This window comes from Poromitra crassiceps (assembly GCF_964638095.1).
Source record: "Poromitra crassiceps genome assembly, chromosome: 3".
NCBI classification, from domain to species: Eukaryota; Metazoa; Chordata; class Actinopteri; order Beryciformes; family Melamphaidae; genus Poromitra; species Poromitra crassiceps.
Window position 1 is genome coordinate 67,974,087 of NC_139625.1, and position 15,731 is coordinate 67,989,817.

Sequence of the window (15,731 nt, forward strand, 5' to 3'; positions counted from 1 at the left end):
TATCAAAAACTCATACCGTTGCATCTCTAATTGTGACCACATTGAACACAAGTGTACATGCAATGCATCCTCTCAATCCACATACAACAACAGTCACTGCAGTTTTTCTACTGCTCTATGCTATGGAGCTTACCTGATTTCAATGTGAACACTGGAGATACATTATTACCAGGTGTAAATTAATCAGGTTAATGTGGTCAAGCACTATCCGATTGCAATCTGATCACAGAAAATACGCCAGGCGTCAATGGCCTCTATCCCTGTCTCTGCCTCTCTCTCTCCTCTGTGTCTCTCTTTCCTCTCTCTCTCTCTGCCTGTGTCTCCCGTCGTCTCCTGAAGCCACTGCCGTCTCCACCACAACCCCACCCACACACGAAGTGCCGGAGCGGACTGGGACCCTGTCCCCTCTCCCAACAACGGTAGGGTCCTTATTTAGTCCTTACAAAATCAGCACATGGTTCTCATTACATTATTTTGAAAGTTCTGCCCGGCCCTCAAATTTAAGAGAATTGGGTCTGGAAATTCCTTGCAAAGTCTTTGAATTTGATTTTTAGGAGGTATGAGAACCCTGCAAATGTGACTAAAAAACAACAACATTCAAATAGGCTCTGCAAATATAGTGCAGATGTTCTCAGCATAGTGGTATACAAAGAAGCAAGGATATTAATTTAAATACACAAATACTATATAATATTATTTAGTCAAAAAAATAGATTTGGAATAAATACATTTATCTATTTATTTTTTATATTTTTTTATATTTATTTTTTGCTACTTTGACTCTGATGCGCTGCAGTCTGATCTCAGAAAAAAAATGCATGTTAGTGTCAGGTGATAATGACCTCTATCCCTGTCTCCTTCTCTGCCTCTCTACTGTCTTTCCCTCTGCCTCTGTCTCTCCTGTCGTCTCCTGAAGCCACTGCTGCCTCCACCAGCACCACCCCACCCCTTCCCCATGAAACGGCGGAGCAGCCTGGGACCCGTGATCTCTGCAACAACGGTATGCTAATGTTTTCAAGCACACTATCGGATTGCAATCTGATCACAGACAATGCATGTTAGTACCATCATTTGATGATATAAGTTGAAAAATTTAAATGGATAGGCCACTTTTTGGGGAGTTTAGCGAATTTTCCATATCGCCCCCAATAAACATCGATATACACGTCTTCACAGCAACTGTCCGTGCAGTTTGGAGGGTCGGGGTGTGCAGTAGTTAAATGGACAGCACTAAAACAGGACCAAGCGGATCGCGGCTCAAAGTCAACAAAACACAGTGCCTAAAATATAGTGTAAAATAAATATTCTGGTCAAGAGGTCTGTCTTTTTGTTTTGTTTTGTTTGTTAACTTAAGTTATTTAATTTAATTTACCTTGAAGTAAATTTGTATTTTGTTGTTGTTCCAACAGACCAAGTGCAAGCTGTGTTCCCAAACACCAGTGAGGTTCTAATCAGACAGTGCATGGCCCAGAAGTTGAAGGATGTGAGGCAGTGCGACAAAGAACAGTAAGTTTCTCTAGTTTTCTCTATCACTGAAAGTGGGTGTAAAACGTATAGAATGTAACCTGACCTTAATTCATGCTTATATTATATTGATATATCTTAATTAAAATTGGCGGTGTCTGTCACGATTGTGATGTCATCAGTGATGTGATAAACATTTTCCTGCCTGAGGCTAAACTCGTGGGCGTTCTGAGCATGAAGGGGTGGAGGGGATGTGCCACAAGGCATCATCCTCTCTGCCGAAAAGCCATTAGAAGAAGGCTAACCTTGCATCTCCAGGCTCTCTCTGAAAGGAGAAGAGCCGATCTGTGCTCAATTAGTGTTCTGGTCTGATATCTGGTGTATCTCTCTGCCTGTATCGCTCTTTTTTCCCCTGCAGTGTTAGGGTTGTATTCGTTTCATAATAGAGCTGTAATTGTAGTCGGGGCGTAGGGGCACAGATTCTGTTGTAGCATTTTCTGTTGGATTTATTGCATCTCCATCCATTATCCATGGCACATTTTACAGCATCTGTTTTAGGGCATAGGGTGTTGCCCAAAATTCTGAGAATGTTGCTCTATGCATCATAGATTTTGTGTAAGTTATGGGACCATTTGTGAATATAAAGTCCTGAATCAAATGTTTCAGTTCACAGCCGGACTACACTAGGTTTGCCTAGTTTTGGTTGTAATACCCCAGTATGTTTGTGAAATTGCCTTGATTATTCTAATGATATTAAAATTTTCACAGGGCTATTCTAATGATATTTAAATTTTCACAGGGGAACCAACAAGATCAGAAGACTTGTCAGCGGCAGAGAAGGTGTTCCTGAAAGGGACATGACACCCCCAAGTTCTGAAGTCTCACAGGAAGCTGTCCCTGAAAGGGACATGACAGCCCCAAGTTCTGAAGGCTCACAAGAAGCTCACATGACACCCTAGCATAGTTATTACAAAGGGATAGGCCACTTTTTGGGGAGTTTAGCTCGATTGCCATATCCCCCCAATATACACTGTCTTTACAGTCACTCTCGATGCAGTATGGAGAGAGGGGTCATATTTAGCGATAGAACGGTACTGCCGTTCAAAGGCAGCAAAACAAAGTGCCAAAAAGCTCTATGTACATCTTGTGACTCGGGTACTAATCCAAAATGCAGAAAAACAATTTTTTGAGGTAAATAAATATTTAGTAAACATCGCTGCCGGGTGTACAGCGCATGTGCAAATAACGCATGCGTGGAAGCGCTGTCCACAGACAAACAAGGAAGTGACCCGGTATGGATTTACTATGGAAATAATGTTTCATGCAACTATGGATTATTATTTCATAGCATGGTGAATAAACTAGTCACAACATGTACACATGTGCATAGAGCTTTAGGCGCTGTGTTTTGTTGCCTTTGAACGGTAGTGCCGCCTCCACTGTTGTATCGCTAAATATGACCCCTCTCTCCATACTGCATCGAGAGTGACCGTAAAGACAGTGTATATTTAGGGTAAGTGGGGACAAAATGGCAATCGAGCTAAACTCCCCAAAAAGTGGCTGTTGCCATCTTTATTTTTCATCCATCAGAGCTGCAGCTTCACCTGCAATTGTTCCATGATCACTGTACATGTACATGCAATCTGTCAATCACTCCCTTTGATTTTGGTCTCCCGTTTGGAGTTGAAGTGGTGGCTGTTGCCATCTTTATTTTTCATGCTTGGGGGGTTTCCCAAAGCTGCAGCTCCGCCTGCTATTGTTCATGATCACTGTACATGCGATCTGTCAAGTCACTCCCTTTGATTTTGGTCTCCCGTTTGGAGTTGAAGTGGTGGCTGTTGCCATCTTTATTTTTCATCCATCAGAGCTGCAGCTTCACCTGCAATTGTTCCATGATCACTGTACATGTACATGCAATCTGTCAATCACTCCCTTTGATTTTGGTCTCCCGTTTGGAGTTGAAGTGGTGGCTGTTGCCATCTTTATTTTTCATCCATCAGAGCTGCAGCTTCACCTGCAATTGTTCCGTGATCACTGTACATGCGATCTGTCAATCACTCCCTTTTCTAGAGATGTATGATAAATGCAGTTATGAAAAGGTGAAGTTTTGTTAATAAATAAGATAATTTTATTCTTGTACATGTGTTGTGTGTTGCAAATAACCTACTGGTATGTGTCAAATTGTATGTAATCTGAAATTATGTGGAAAATGTGTCAAAGAAGGGATCATTCACATGTGGTTGTCTACTAATACATGTGAATGTTCCCACATGTGATCTTAGGACATGTGAATTTGTTGTTCATGTTATTCCATCCACATGGGAATATTCCCACATGTAATGTTGAAACCATGTGTGATTCTATGTTTTCCACATGTGGTTTTGGAGAAATGTGTTTTGGTTTTTCACATGTTATTCCAATTGGCATGTAACACATGTCCCAACAATCACATGTGGTTCAAGATCACATGTTGGAAGGTTCATGTGTTTCAATCACATGTGAATATTCCCACATGTGATCTTGAACCACATGTGGTTGTTGGACATGGAAATTACACATTTCAACCACATGTTGAATCACATGTGAAAAACCAAAACGTGTGCCAAAACCACATGTGGTCCACAACATATTGAATCACATTTGGTTTTAATATCATGTGGGAATATTCACATGTGGAGGGAATAACAAAACCATGTGTCCTAAAACCACATGTGGTTCAAGGTCACATGTGGATATCCACATGTGAATATTCCCACATGTGATATTAAAACCACATGTCGATCACATGTGGTCTTAATCACACATGTGTCCAAAAACCACATATATTCCAGAATCACATGTGATTTCCCACATGTGAATATCCACATGTGATATTAAAACCACATGTCAATCACATGTGGTCTGAATCACACAAAACATGTGTCCAAAAACCACATATATTCCAAAATCACATGTGATTTTCCACATGTGAATATTCCCACATGTGATATTAAAACCACATGTCAATCACATGTGGTCTGAATCACACGAAACATGTGTCCAAAAACCACATATATTCCATAATCACATGTGATTTTCCACACAATTCCACACAATTAAAACCACATGTCAATCACATGTGGCATTTCAAAATCACATGTGACTTCCACATGTGGCTTGACATGTGAACATCCACATGTGATATTAAAACATGTGGTTGAGTCACACGAAACGTGTGTCCAAAAACCACATATTTCAAAATCACATGTGATTTCCACATGTGACTTTTTCGTAAGGGATAGAACAGCTAGAACAGTCTGGTAAGTTCAGAAAATGACTGTAATGCAGACACTTCTATCACAATATTTAATTTCAAATTGTATTAGGATTGACCGCTTGACATGTATCATCTTGTGTTCTCTTGAGGTCCCACATACATCACAGACACTACATACGGGACGGGAGGAGTGTCAAAATGAGATTGAAATTCAACAATCAATACAACATACACACACACACACACACACACACACACACACGTGTGTGGACAATTAACAGACAAAACAAAAGACAAACACATACACATTAATTAATGGAAAACGTTAGGGTTGTGCTACAACCCGGGTTTTACGAGTGAGAACGAGAGCTCTCACTCTAGTGCCATCTCCACTAGGGCTGTGAATCTTCACTGGCCTCACGATTTGATTCGATTACGATTCAGAGGGCTACGATTCGATTCGAGTACGATTATCGATGCATCTCGATGCATCTCGATGCATCTTAAATCGATGCATCACTTTTTTCCGCAATACATGATTTATTTTTTCTCACTTTCTTTTTTCTCACTGTGTGGCTACTTTTAAAATCAAAGTGCATTTGGAATTGCATTGTATTATGATCCATAATTAAAATAAACAACTGCATGTACTTCCATTATATTATATTTGTTTGTTTTTTTGTTTTTTTTTCAGAGTATGCCAAAGCAATCGCCTCCACTATCCAGTGTGATAAGCGATCCTTGGAAAGGGGTCCGCCCTGGGCCGTCTGCCCAAAACAGACCAACAACTGGTTTGTAGTGCGTAATGAACGCGCCCTTACGGGGCACAGCATGTGCAAACGTCTCTCCTCACCCGAACTGAAGGGCGGGGGACAGAATGCTGACAAGTCTATGACCATAGACCTAAAGCTGGCATTAATATTCTTAGCTTGATAAGCCGGGTTAGGTCGCAACGTAACCCTGCGCCCATCATCCCCGAAAACCATACAGGCCTGCTGCACCGAGAGGGCAATCAGGTCACCAACCCTCTTTCCTGACGATAAGGCCAGCAGCAGCGTGGTCTTCAAAGACAGAAACTTCAGATCGGCGGAGTCCAAGGGCTCAAACGGATGACCCGCGAGCCCGTCCAGTACCGTAATCAAGTCCCATTTGGGAAAGACGCACCGCGACGGCGGGGCTCCCCTCAATTCCCATGTGTCAAGCAGAAATCGCGGCTACGTACACCTTAAGCGACTGCGGGGACTGGCCCGCGTCAAGCAGGCTCTGAAGGAAACAGAGAACTGGTCGCACACCACAGTTCACTGGATCCACGCCCTTGTCCGTGCACCAACGCAAAAAGACCCGCCACTTGTACGTGTACTGAGAGCGGTTCGAAGCAGCCCTAGCACTCTGGATAGTGCACACCACATTATCCAGCAGGTCGGCCCCGAAATTCAGCTGGCCTGGCAGGTGAACCGCTGACAATGAAAGGAGACGGGGATACGCCCACAGGTGAATCTCCGTCGCTAACCGGTTCAGCGCCTCCGACCGCACACCGCCCTGCTTGTTCAGGTGGGCGATCGCCGCTGTATTGTCCGAGCGGATCAGAACATGGCGTCCATGTATGAGCCGCTGGAAGTGAAATAGAGCCAGACGAATCGCCTCCCAGCTCTAGCACGTTTATGTGGCGAAGCTCCTGAGCCTCCCACCGGCCATTCGCCGAAAAGCGCCCGCAAACCGCACCCCATCCCCAGAGGGAGGCGTCGGTGCGAGTAACCAACCTGAGCGGGACAGGGCCCAGCCTAGTGCCTCTCGAGAGGTAACGGGGGTCCGCCCATATGGCCAGCGCCCGCCGGGCTGGACACGTCAGAGGAACCCTGCGATGACGGTCCCTGGCCGGGTCCAGGCGATGCCTGAGAAACCAGATCTGGAACGGGTGCATGTCCAGTCTCCCCAGTGGGAACACATGCACTGCTGAGGCCATCAGCCCCAGCATGACTGTGCACTGATGCACTGACACGGAGGGACACAGACCTAGCGTCTTTGCCGTCCGCACTGTGCGAGCCTGTCGCTCTGGCGAAAGGCGGGCCAGCATGGCCCGGGAGTCTAGTTCGAGCCCCAGGAAGGTCGCCACCTGCGCTGGGACGAGGCAACTCTTCTGCCAGTTCACCAAAAACCCTAAGGTCTGCAGGTGATCGGTCACCACCTTGGTATGTTCCGTGGCACGGACCCTCGAGTCCGCCACTATGAGAGCGTCGTCGAGATAGAGGAAGACCCGAATCCCACTCGCGCGGAGGGGAGCCAAGGCTGTCTCCACGCACACCGTGAAGGTTCGTGGGCTCAAAGACATGCCGAACGGCAGGACACAGAACTCGTAAGCCTTTCCCAGGAAAGAGAACCTCAGGTATTTCCTGTGTCTCTGAACCACGGGGACATGGAAGAACGCATCTTTTAGATCCACGGAAGTAAAGAAATCCCCCGGCCTCAACGCGTTGAACAGGCGGGGGAAAGAGAGCATTCGGAACGGGAACTTCCTCAGCGTCTTGTTGAGACGCCGAAGGTCCAAAATTGGACGCATGGGCGTCCTTCTTGGGCACGACAAAGTACCTGTGGTAGAAACCCGAGCGCACCTCTGCCTTGGGAACCGAGCGAATCGCCCCTTTGGCGAGGAGCGAAGTAACCTCCTTGCGGAGTATGTGCATGGACCCTCCCTCCACGGCCGAATCGGGGATCCCGTCGAACGTGGTTGGAGGCCTGGCAAACTGGAGAGCGTATCCCTTCTGGAGGGTGCGCCGTAACCATGGGGTCGGGGAACATAGATGCTCCCAGGCGTTGAGCCTGTTGGACAAAGATGGTCTCTTGTGGCCAAAAGGAGTGGAAACCGCCCTCTGGTCATGAGTATATTGTTGGGCACCGGGACCTGATCCGGTGCCCTGACGGGGGGAGAAAATGGGGGGAGCAGGACGTGAGAGGCTACACCCCCCTGCCGCATGGTCCGCTCCGTAGAAGCTATGCATGCCGGGGAGAAATCCATTACACAAACCCCGACTACTGACGCGCCCCGTGGGTGCGTTGTATCGAAGTAACCCTCCCGCCGCGCGACTTTCGCAGGCTGGGGGACTGTGGAGACTGCGGAGACAACGTCCTCGTTCGAGCCCGGCCGCACGCGGATCAGGGCCCCGCTTGAAGGCGGGCCAACGTCCGGCAGTGCGGTCCACAGGAGAGCTCCAGACCGACAATGGGCCCGCGGCGCCATTGATGGTGGGCTTGTCCTGGATGCTTCCAGCCGAGGCCAGGCCGTAGCCATGGACCAAGGCGAGCCTTGATGACGGGTATGAGACCCCAGGAGAGCTCCCGACCGAACTCGGGCCTTGGGCGCCGAGGACGGTGGGCTTGTCCCCAAAGCTACAAGCCGAAGGCTGGCTCCGAGCCCAGGCCTTGGCGAGCTGCCGCCCCCGCCGGGCGCATAGCGCCGGCGAGTGGCGGACTGGGCAGGTCCCTGTTGAGCTCCGGACCGAAGTTGAGCGCTGAGCTCCAACGACGGTGGGCTCATAGTCCCCCCCTCCCCCAAGGAAGGCGACTAAGAGCGGGCCAGGTCACCCGCTGCCCGCGCACCCCCTCGTCCACGCTGAGGGCGAGGGCCACGTATCCTGGCCTGCCGTGGGACCCAGGATGGGCCCACTGTGGCCGGGTGGGGTGCCGCCATCGAAGGCGCACAAACCTGGGCTGGGGCCCGCACCCGCAGGCGTGGGGTGGCTCGCGGAGCCAGGGGCCCCGGAGGGCGACTCGGTGCACGTCCTGCCGCCTGAAACCGGCGGTCGTTCCCTCGTTGCCGCCGTGGCAAGAGGGATCTGAACGCAGCGGAGTCTCGCTGCCGCCTCTCCAACCGCTGGGCCAAATCGTCCACGGAAGGACCGAATAGGCACTCCGGAGAGATCTTCGCCCCCAGTAGCCTCCTCTTCTCCTGCTCGGAGAGCTGAATGAGGTTCAGCCACAGGTGTCGGTGCGTCAGAACGGAGAAGGCCATGACCTTCCCGCTGTTCTGCGCCAGGCAGTCGACCATGCGCAAGGCATAGTCGGTGGCCATCCTGAGCTCCGTGAACAACTCAGGAGCGGGGTCACCCTGCATCTCCTGTAGGAGCACAGCCTGATAACCCTGCAGGATGGCAAGGTTATTCGTAATGGCGGCGGACTGCCCCGCCGCCAAATACGCCTTTTCAGCCAGTCTGTCCGTCAGCTGGCACGCCTTGGAGGGCAGCGTGGGTCTGCTGGCTTTGGAGGCCAGGTGGGATGCCACCAGCTCCTCGAGGGGGGGCATCGCGCAGAAAGCAAGCTTCTCCTCGCCCTCGACCGCCGACCACGGAGCCATGCCTGCGCACCGCGCGGACCACGTCCACACAGACGGGCATTCGGCGTCGCGGGCGGGGTGCCTGGCGTGCCTGAAAAAAGCACCCCTGCAGTACTGATGCAGGGGGCTGGGGTGGTTCGGCCCAGGCGATGCCTAGCTTCGCCGCGGCCCTCGACATCACCCCGTGGAACTGCTTTTGGTAGGGCTCGTTACTGCTCATCTCTGAGCGAGCCCCCTCTGCAGCAGTGGTGACGGTGGTGGCACCGTCCCAATCCTCCCCGCCAGACATCTCCCCTTGGGGGGTGTCCTCCTGGGGCGTATCGACCAAGGGGGTCGTAGGGCTGGAGCCCGCCCTGCTCCAACATCGGATGCATGGGCTCATTGCCCCAACTAAAATTATGCTGCTCAGACTGGTCCTGGGGACCCTGAGCATCAGGTGCTTCACCCCCGACCGGGCGGTCGGACCCCACGGACGCACACCCCTCGGGGGGCGCACCGTTTAAAAATAATTAAACAGAACTTGATAATATAATAACCAAAATCTATCGATAGAATAGTGATTATTGCCCAGCCCTGTGTGTGTGTGTGTGAGAGAGAGAGTGAGTCACAATCAACGTGTCCCATGTCCCACCTGGTGTGAAAATGTGTGACGGCGGGTTCACACATACGCCTAGAGCGACGCTTAAAGCTACGCATATAGGCATCGCTTCATGCACACTAGGCGCCTATTTGCGTTCACACAGGACGCCACACTGAAGCCCCGCTCTGCGCTACGCTGATCACATGAGCAGCGGTTTTTTACACTTTTCAGATCTGATTTATAGCATGGGTGAGTAATATAAACCTCTTTTTTATTGTAATGTGCAAGTGACGATGTCTGTCTATTTCCTGGCCGGCTGTAATTGTTATTTTCCCTCGGGTAATCATGTGACTATGAGTCAACACCATGAGTGATACATGCATTGAGACAGGGGGGGTATATATACATCTGACAGAAAAGACGTTAATATAGAGGAACACATGAAGGACAGCTCTCCTACTATGCACTCGTTAATTCGTGCTCCACCCTCCCTTTTGGGCAAACTCGGTAGAAAATATGGCCCAAGTCCGTCAGAAACAACAGCCAACAATGTGATTAATAATATTTTAATTTGAAATTGGTTAAATTGTGAAAATAAACAGGACGCTCTTTGCCATTCTTGTTGCTCACTTCCTGCATAGCTTGACAGTTCAGCGCGCCTAGACGCTGAAAAATAGAACAGACGCCTAAACGATAAATGCAGTGCAGCGTAGGCGCAGCGAGAGCGTGGCTTCAGTGCAGCGTGGCAGCGGTCTGTGTGAACGCTCTCATCTGTTAACAAGGACGCCTAAATTTTATGCGTTGCTTAAAGCGTCGCTCTAGGCGTATGTGTGAACCCGCCGTGAAGGGGTGAATGTGAGGTATTCATTTAAAAGAGCTTTGGGTAGACTATAGACTATATAAAATGTATGAAATAAATGTATAAATAGGCTACATTCCATTTACCATTTACCATACGTGAATGACTGTGTACAATCAATGTCTACTCTGTGTGTGTGTGTGTGTGTGTCCAGCCATGCTTCAGTATTTATTGCTATACAGTTCATTAGCTATAATAATCACTGTCTGTAAACAGGGAATGCATGCACTTACACACACACTTCCCTGTCCTCTGACATTGACCAAATAATACCTACAATATATACTTTGTCGACATAAATCTAGTCTATTCATTATGCCCTGTGTGTCAGCGTGCCTCTATGTGATGCATCAGTGTGATGCCCTGTGTGTCAGCGTGCCTCTATGTGATGCATCAGTGTGATGCCCTGTGTGTCAGCGTGCCTCTATGTGATGCATCAGTGTGATGCCCTGTGTGTCAGTGTGCCTCTATGTGATGCATCAGTGTGATACCCTGTGTGTCAGCGTGCCTCTATGTGATGCATCAGTGTGATGCCCCATGTCAGTGTGCCTCTATGTGATGCATCAGTGTGATGCCCCATGTCAGCGTGCCTCTATGTGATGCATCAGTGTGATGCCCTGTGTGTCAGCGTGCCTCTATGTGATGTATCAGTGTGATGCCCTGTGTGTCAGCATGCCTCTATGTGATGTATCAGTGTGATGCCCTGTGTGTCAGCATGCCTCTATGTGATGTATCAGTGTGATGCCCTGTGTGTCCCTATATTTTAACCCTCTCTCCCGCCGTTATTGGTAATTTCTCGTAATCTCCCGATATAATAGTGATACAAATCCAATGGCTGTAGCAGATGAGACTTACTAACATAATTCTGCCTTTTATTGAGTTTGTGGGGGTTGCTGCTGCTGCTGTTGTTGTTGGGTCCGGAATGAGATGGTCCAGGGGCCGGGTTCGGCCCTGCGGATGCATTTTGCCCATGTGTGCTCTATGTGATGCATCAGTGTCTTGCCCTGTGTATCAGCATGCCTATATGTGATGAATCAGTGTGATGTCCTCCTGTGTGCTGCGGCCTGCCCGTCAATGGCAAAACGCTAAGAGTGATGTTCTGTATGTTTTCTCATCTTTCAAGTGATATGTGTGCTTGTCAAAGAGACTTGACATCATACATGTAGGACCCCCCCCCCGCCCCCTTGTTCTTGGGAAAACAGAAAACACTGTGTGATACATGGCGGCTTGTTGTTCGAACACGGGGGATGTCTCGCCGGCCATGGTCTGCAACCACGCGGACCCACGCACAGGTGCGTGCGCACACACACTGTGATAACAGGCCTGTCACCGAGTACTCTCTGAGGTGCTGAAATTCCATTCACTTTGGCGTCTGATCCACATTGGGCTCTGAGCGCTGTCCAGGGTGCCTTCAGGCAGTAGCGCTCAAGTTCCATCCACGGCGGGGCAGAATCCGAGCCAGGATTTTCCAAGGGCCCAGCGAATTTCAAGGCGGGCTGCTGATTTGCCGCCAGTTGGAGGCAGCGACCTATGAGAGGATGGTAGCTATCAGTCTGCAATTATCTGTGATGTCTTACACCTGTTTGTATTTAACCTGTTGATTCACAGACTGACAGTGCTGAGTCTTCAATCTACCAATGCTGTCAAACTCCACGGATCAGTTCCTGCTCTGCCTGCCTATGCCTGCTTCAGTCTGACACTGTTGGTATTGTATGTTTACCAGAGAGCCAGGATCACACTTTGCTCTTATCTGTTTCTGAAAATATTGACTTTGAAAACCTGAACTCTAAAGCCTGCTTTCCCCCTGAGTGTTGGAAGCTTGGATGTGAACTTTGAGTTATTATTACTGAAGCCTTTTCCCTGTTTGGATCTGGAAGAGTGGAGGATCTAAGTTGACTTTGTATTAATTATTTCCTGTTGTTTACCTGGGAATCAAACCGACAGCTGTTTGTAGAGATGCACCGATTGCCATTTTCTTGGCCGATTCCGATTTCCGATTTTTGAATAATCTGACTTGCCGATACCGATTTTTGCCGATTCCGATTTTCTTTCTAAGAACAACAATTGACAGCTTACACAAACGTTTTTGTAACTTTGTTTGAAAATCAAGATTCATATAACAATTCTTATCATTTGCATCAAGTAGGACCATCTCACTCAAACACATCTCAAAATAAGTGTTCAAGGTTACTGGACAGAGCTTTTTTGTGCAAATACAATGAATACAAAAATGTAATAAAATCCAATGGCCTATATCCCACAGCTATCATGCATTTACTTTTCCAAAAGAAAACAGGTGCAACAGAACATCAAAATGATCCATGGACAAGGAGTTTATAGCCTGGCTCCAGACCAGTCCTCTTGAGTAGAGGGGAAATGAGTTTATGAGTTACAGTAACGATCTTCAGTCTGAATATCAGGCGGAGTTTACACACAGTCCGAAATTTCGTATGCGTTTTTTTTAATCTGCCATCCGAAAAAAGATGGTCACGCACAGAAAACTTTGCACACTTGTGAGTCCGATGCATTTTTATTATTATGTCCGTCGTTCTATTTGCAATACGAAACAAATAGTCTCTCCTGTATCCACGTTACAACATGACTGACAGGCTGAGGCAGCAGCGCTGATGTGGAATGGAGAAGGCAGGTCGGGGAATGGTTATACTGGACACAATGCTCACGTTCACCTCGCCAAGCCGGCTGTGTGCGGTGGCGGGTTGCTGGAGCACCGCTTCCCGGGGAGAGAGAGCAGAGAGAGAGGGGCCAGTGAGGTGAAGCGAGCCGCTCAGACTGGACTCCAGCCAGCGGGACTCGGCCGCAGCTCTGTCTCCACGGCTTATTTTCGACTTGCATGTGTGACAAACTGCGAGCTTTGTCTACTTCACTGACAGTGAAAAAATTCCACAAGCAAGGTATGCTGGCGTGTGTGGTGTGGTGGCTGGGTGCCTGTCTCGGTGATTTGGGGTGCGCGCATGTCACGTGAAAATCGGCTCACAGAATCGGCTATTTAGAGTGACTGGCGCAGATCACCGATCGAGGCCGATCACATGAAAATCGGCCATTTCCGGTCACGTGCCGATCGATCGGTGCATCCCTAGCTGTTTGTCCTTTGTTACCTTTTTGAGTCAGTAAAGACTTTGAAACATTCCTTTGCCTCCATCTCCTCCATTCTGGGTCCAGTCTTGGTTCACAGCACAAGCATCTAAGAAGCAGCCCTGAGATTATAAATGTGAAAAATATGTTTTGTATAATTTGTCCAAAAGTCAGAGATCGCTCTGTGCACAGATAAGATGTGGCATCCTACCATTACATATTGAAACAGGAAGATACAGGGCCCTATTCTCCCACAGGCCTTGGCGCTAAAACGGGCCTTAAACGCAAAAAAACGTGCCTTGCGCCTGCCTCGGGAAGATATCAATATGGCTTTACGCTGCCAAATGCGCTTTAGGCCGAATGGGCGTGGCGCAGTCCCAGAATGGGCGAGAATGGGCGTGTCGGCCTTAAATATCGGCCTAATGATATCTTCCCACCTGGCGTAAATTTAGCGCTTAGCGCTTTTGAAAACCAGGCCTATTCAGTGCGCCAGTTGCGCGGAGCGCTCCCCTCTGGCACCCTTCTCTGTGTCACTCTCTCCCTCTCTCCTCAGTCTGACAGGCACAATACGACTGTCTCTCTCTGACTCCCTCGCTCAGACAGACACAACACACGTCCCATAGGAAAAAGCAGTTGTAAGTTCACTGCCTGTGAATGTCCCAGCATGCAATGGGCTTCTCCATTTCGCTACTAAATAGCAACCAAATGAGCCGAAATAGATATAAAGGTCGATTTAAATAATTTTTAATGGTAACACAACCTGCAATTGTAGAACATTTCAATATTGGACCAAATAAAACATCGAAATGAAAACACCACCCTATGTGAAACCTATATGTCATCCTGGGCCTATATATACCCCTTGTCGATTTTTTATTTTATTGAACTTTATTGAAGGAAAACCCCTTGAGATGAATCATCTCGTTTTAGAGGGGGACCTACATAAGAACAGAAAGCATCAACAATACAACAAAAGAGAGTTGCAGGTTTACATGAACATGTAGAGGTACAAACCTCGCACAATCATAACACACACAGACACGCATACACACCCACACACACACACGTACACACACACACATGCCCACACCCAAGGGCAATTTACAGTAGTTAAAGTAGTTAGAAACAAGAACAGGTTGTTTTTAAATGAGTAAGTAATGCATTTTTAAACATGGTGAGGTAGTAGAGCGCAGGGAATTTGGCAGGTTGTTCCAATCTGATGGTGCTTTGAAATGAAATGCCCTACGCCCGGATTGAGTGAGAGTATTGGGGACAACAAATGAAGGATATTGGGAGTGTCTAAGCGGATATAAAGAAATATGGGGGACTAAGTACCGTACTGTTTAAGGTAAGATGGGTAGTTGAAGTTGATACATTTGAAAATGAATTGCAGCCAGTGAAAATGTCTTCTAGAGTTAGGAGATAGCCAGTTAAGTGCATGATACATGTTACAATGGTGGGTGAGATATGGACATCTTAAAATGAATCTACACAGACTATTGAACACAACATTCAGAGGACGCAGGTGAGAAGCTATGGTGTTTTGGTAAACAATATCAGCATAATCAATTATAGGAAGTACTAATTGGGAAATAATACGTTTTCTTACATGGAAAGTGAAACAGTTAATTGAACGGTATAATATTCTCAAGTTGCAATTTACTTTTTTAATCACAGAGTCAATGTGCGGTCTAAAGGCGAGTTCTGGGTCAAGCCAAACGCCCAGATATTTAAAGACATCAACTTTCTCAAGCAGTGAACCATCAGAAAAATTAATATGTAGTGTGTTGGAGATACGGGCAAGTTTAAACCTTGTGCCAAACAGCATACAGCATGACTTCTTTTTGTTCAGTAACAGTTTGTTATTGTAAAACCAGTTTTGTAATAGATTGAAATCGGATTGCAGTGAGTTCTGAATCTGTTGAATATCTGAACTAGATGTATATATGACGGTATCGTCGGCATATAATTGCACATGACAGTCTGAACAAATTTGCGGGAGATCATTTATAAAAATAGAGAAGAGGAGAGGCCCCAACGTGGAACCTTGGGGCACCCCCCTTTCCATAACCACATAGTCGGACTGACAGCCATTTAATAGCACACAATGATGCCTGTTATGCAGGTATGCGTTGAACCAAAGCAAAGCCTG

General features: G+C 47.8%; 1 long non-coding RNA gene across 1 annotated transcript; it reads left to right on the plus strand.

Annotated features, from left to right (window-relative positions):
- The first annotated feature begins 889 nt into the window (after positions 1–889).
- On the plus strand, positions 890–3,131 carry LOC310774076. Its single transcript, XR_014552576.1, has 3 exons — positions 890–1,000; positions 1,410–1,506; positions 2,264–3,131. It is a non-coding gene; the product is annotated as an uncharacterized lncRNA (long non-coding RNA).
- The last annotated feature ends 12,600 nt before the right edge of the window (positions 3,132–15,731 follow it).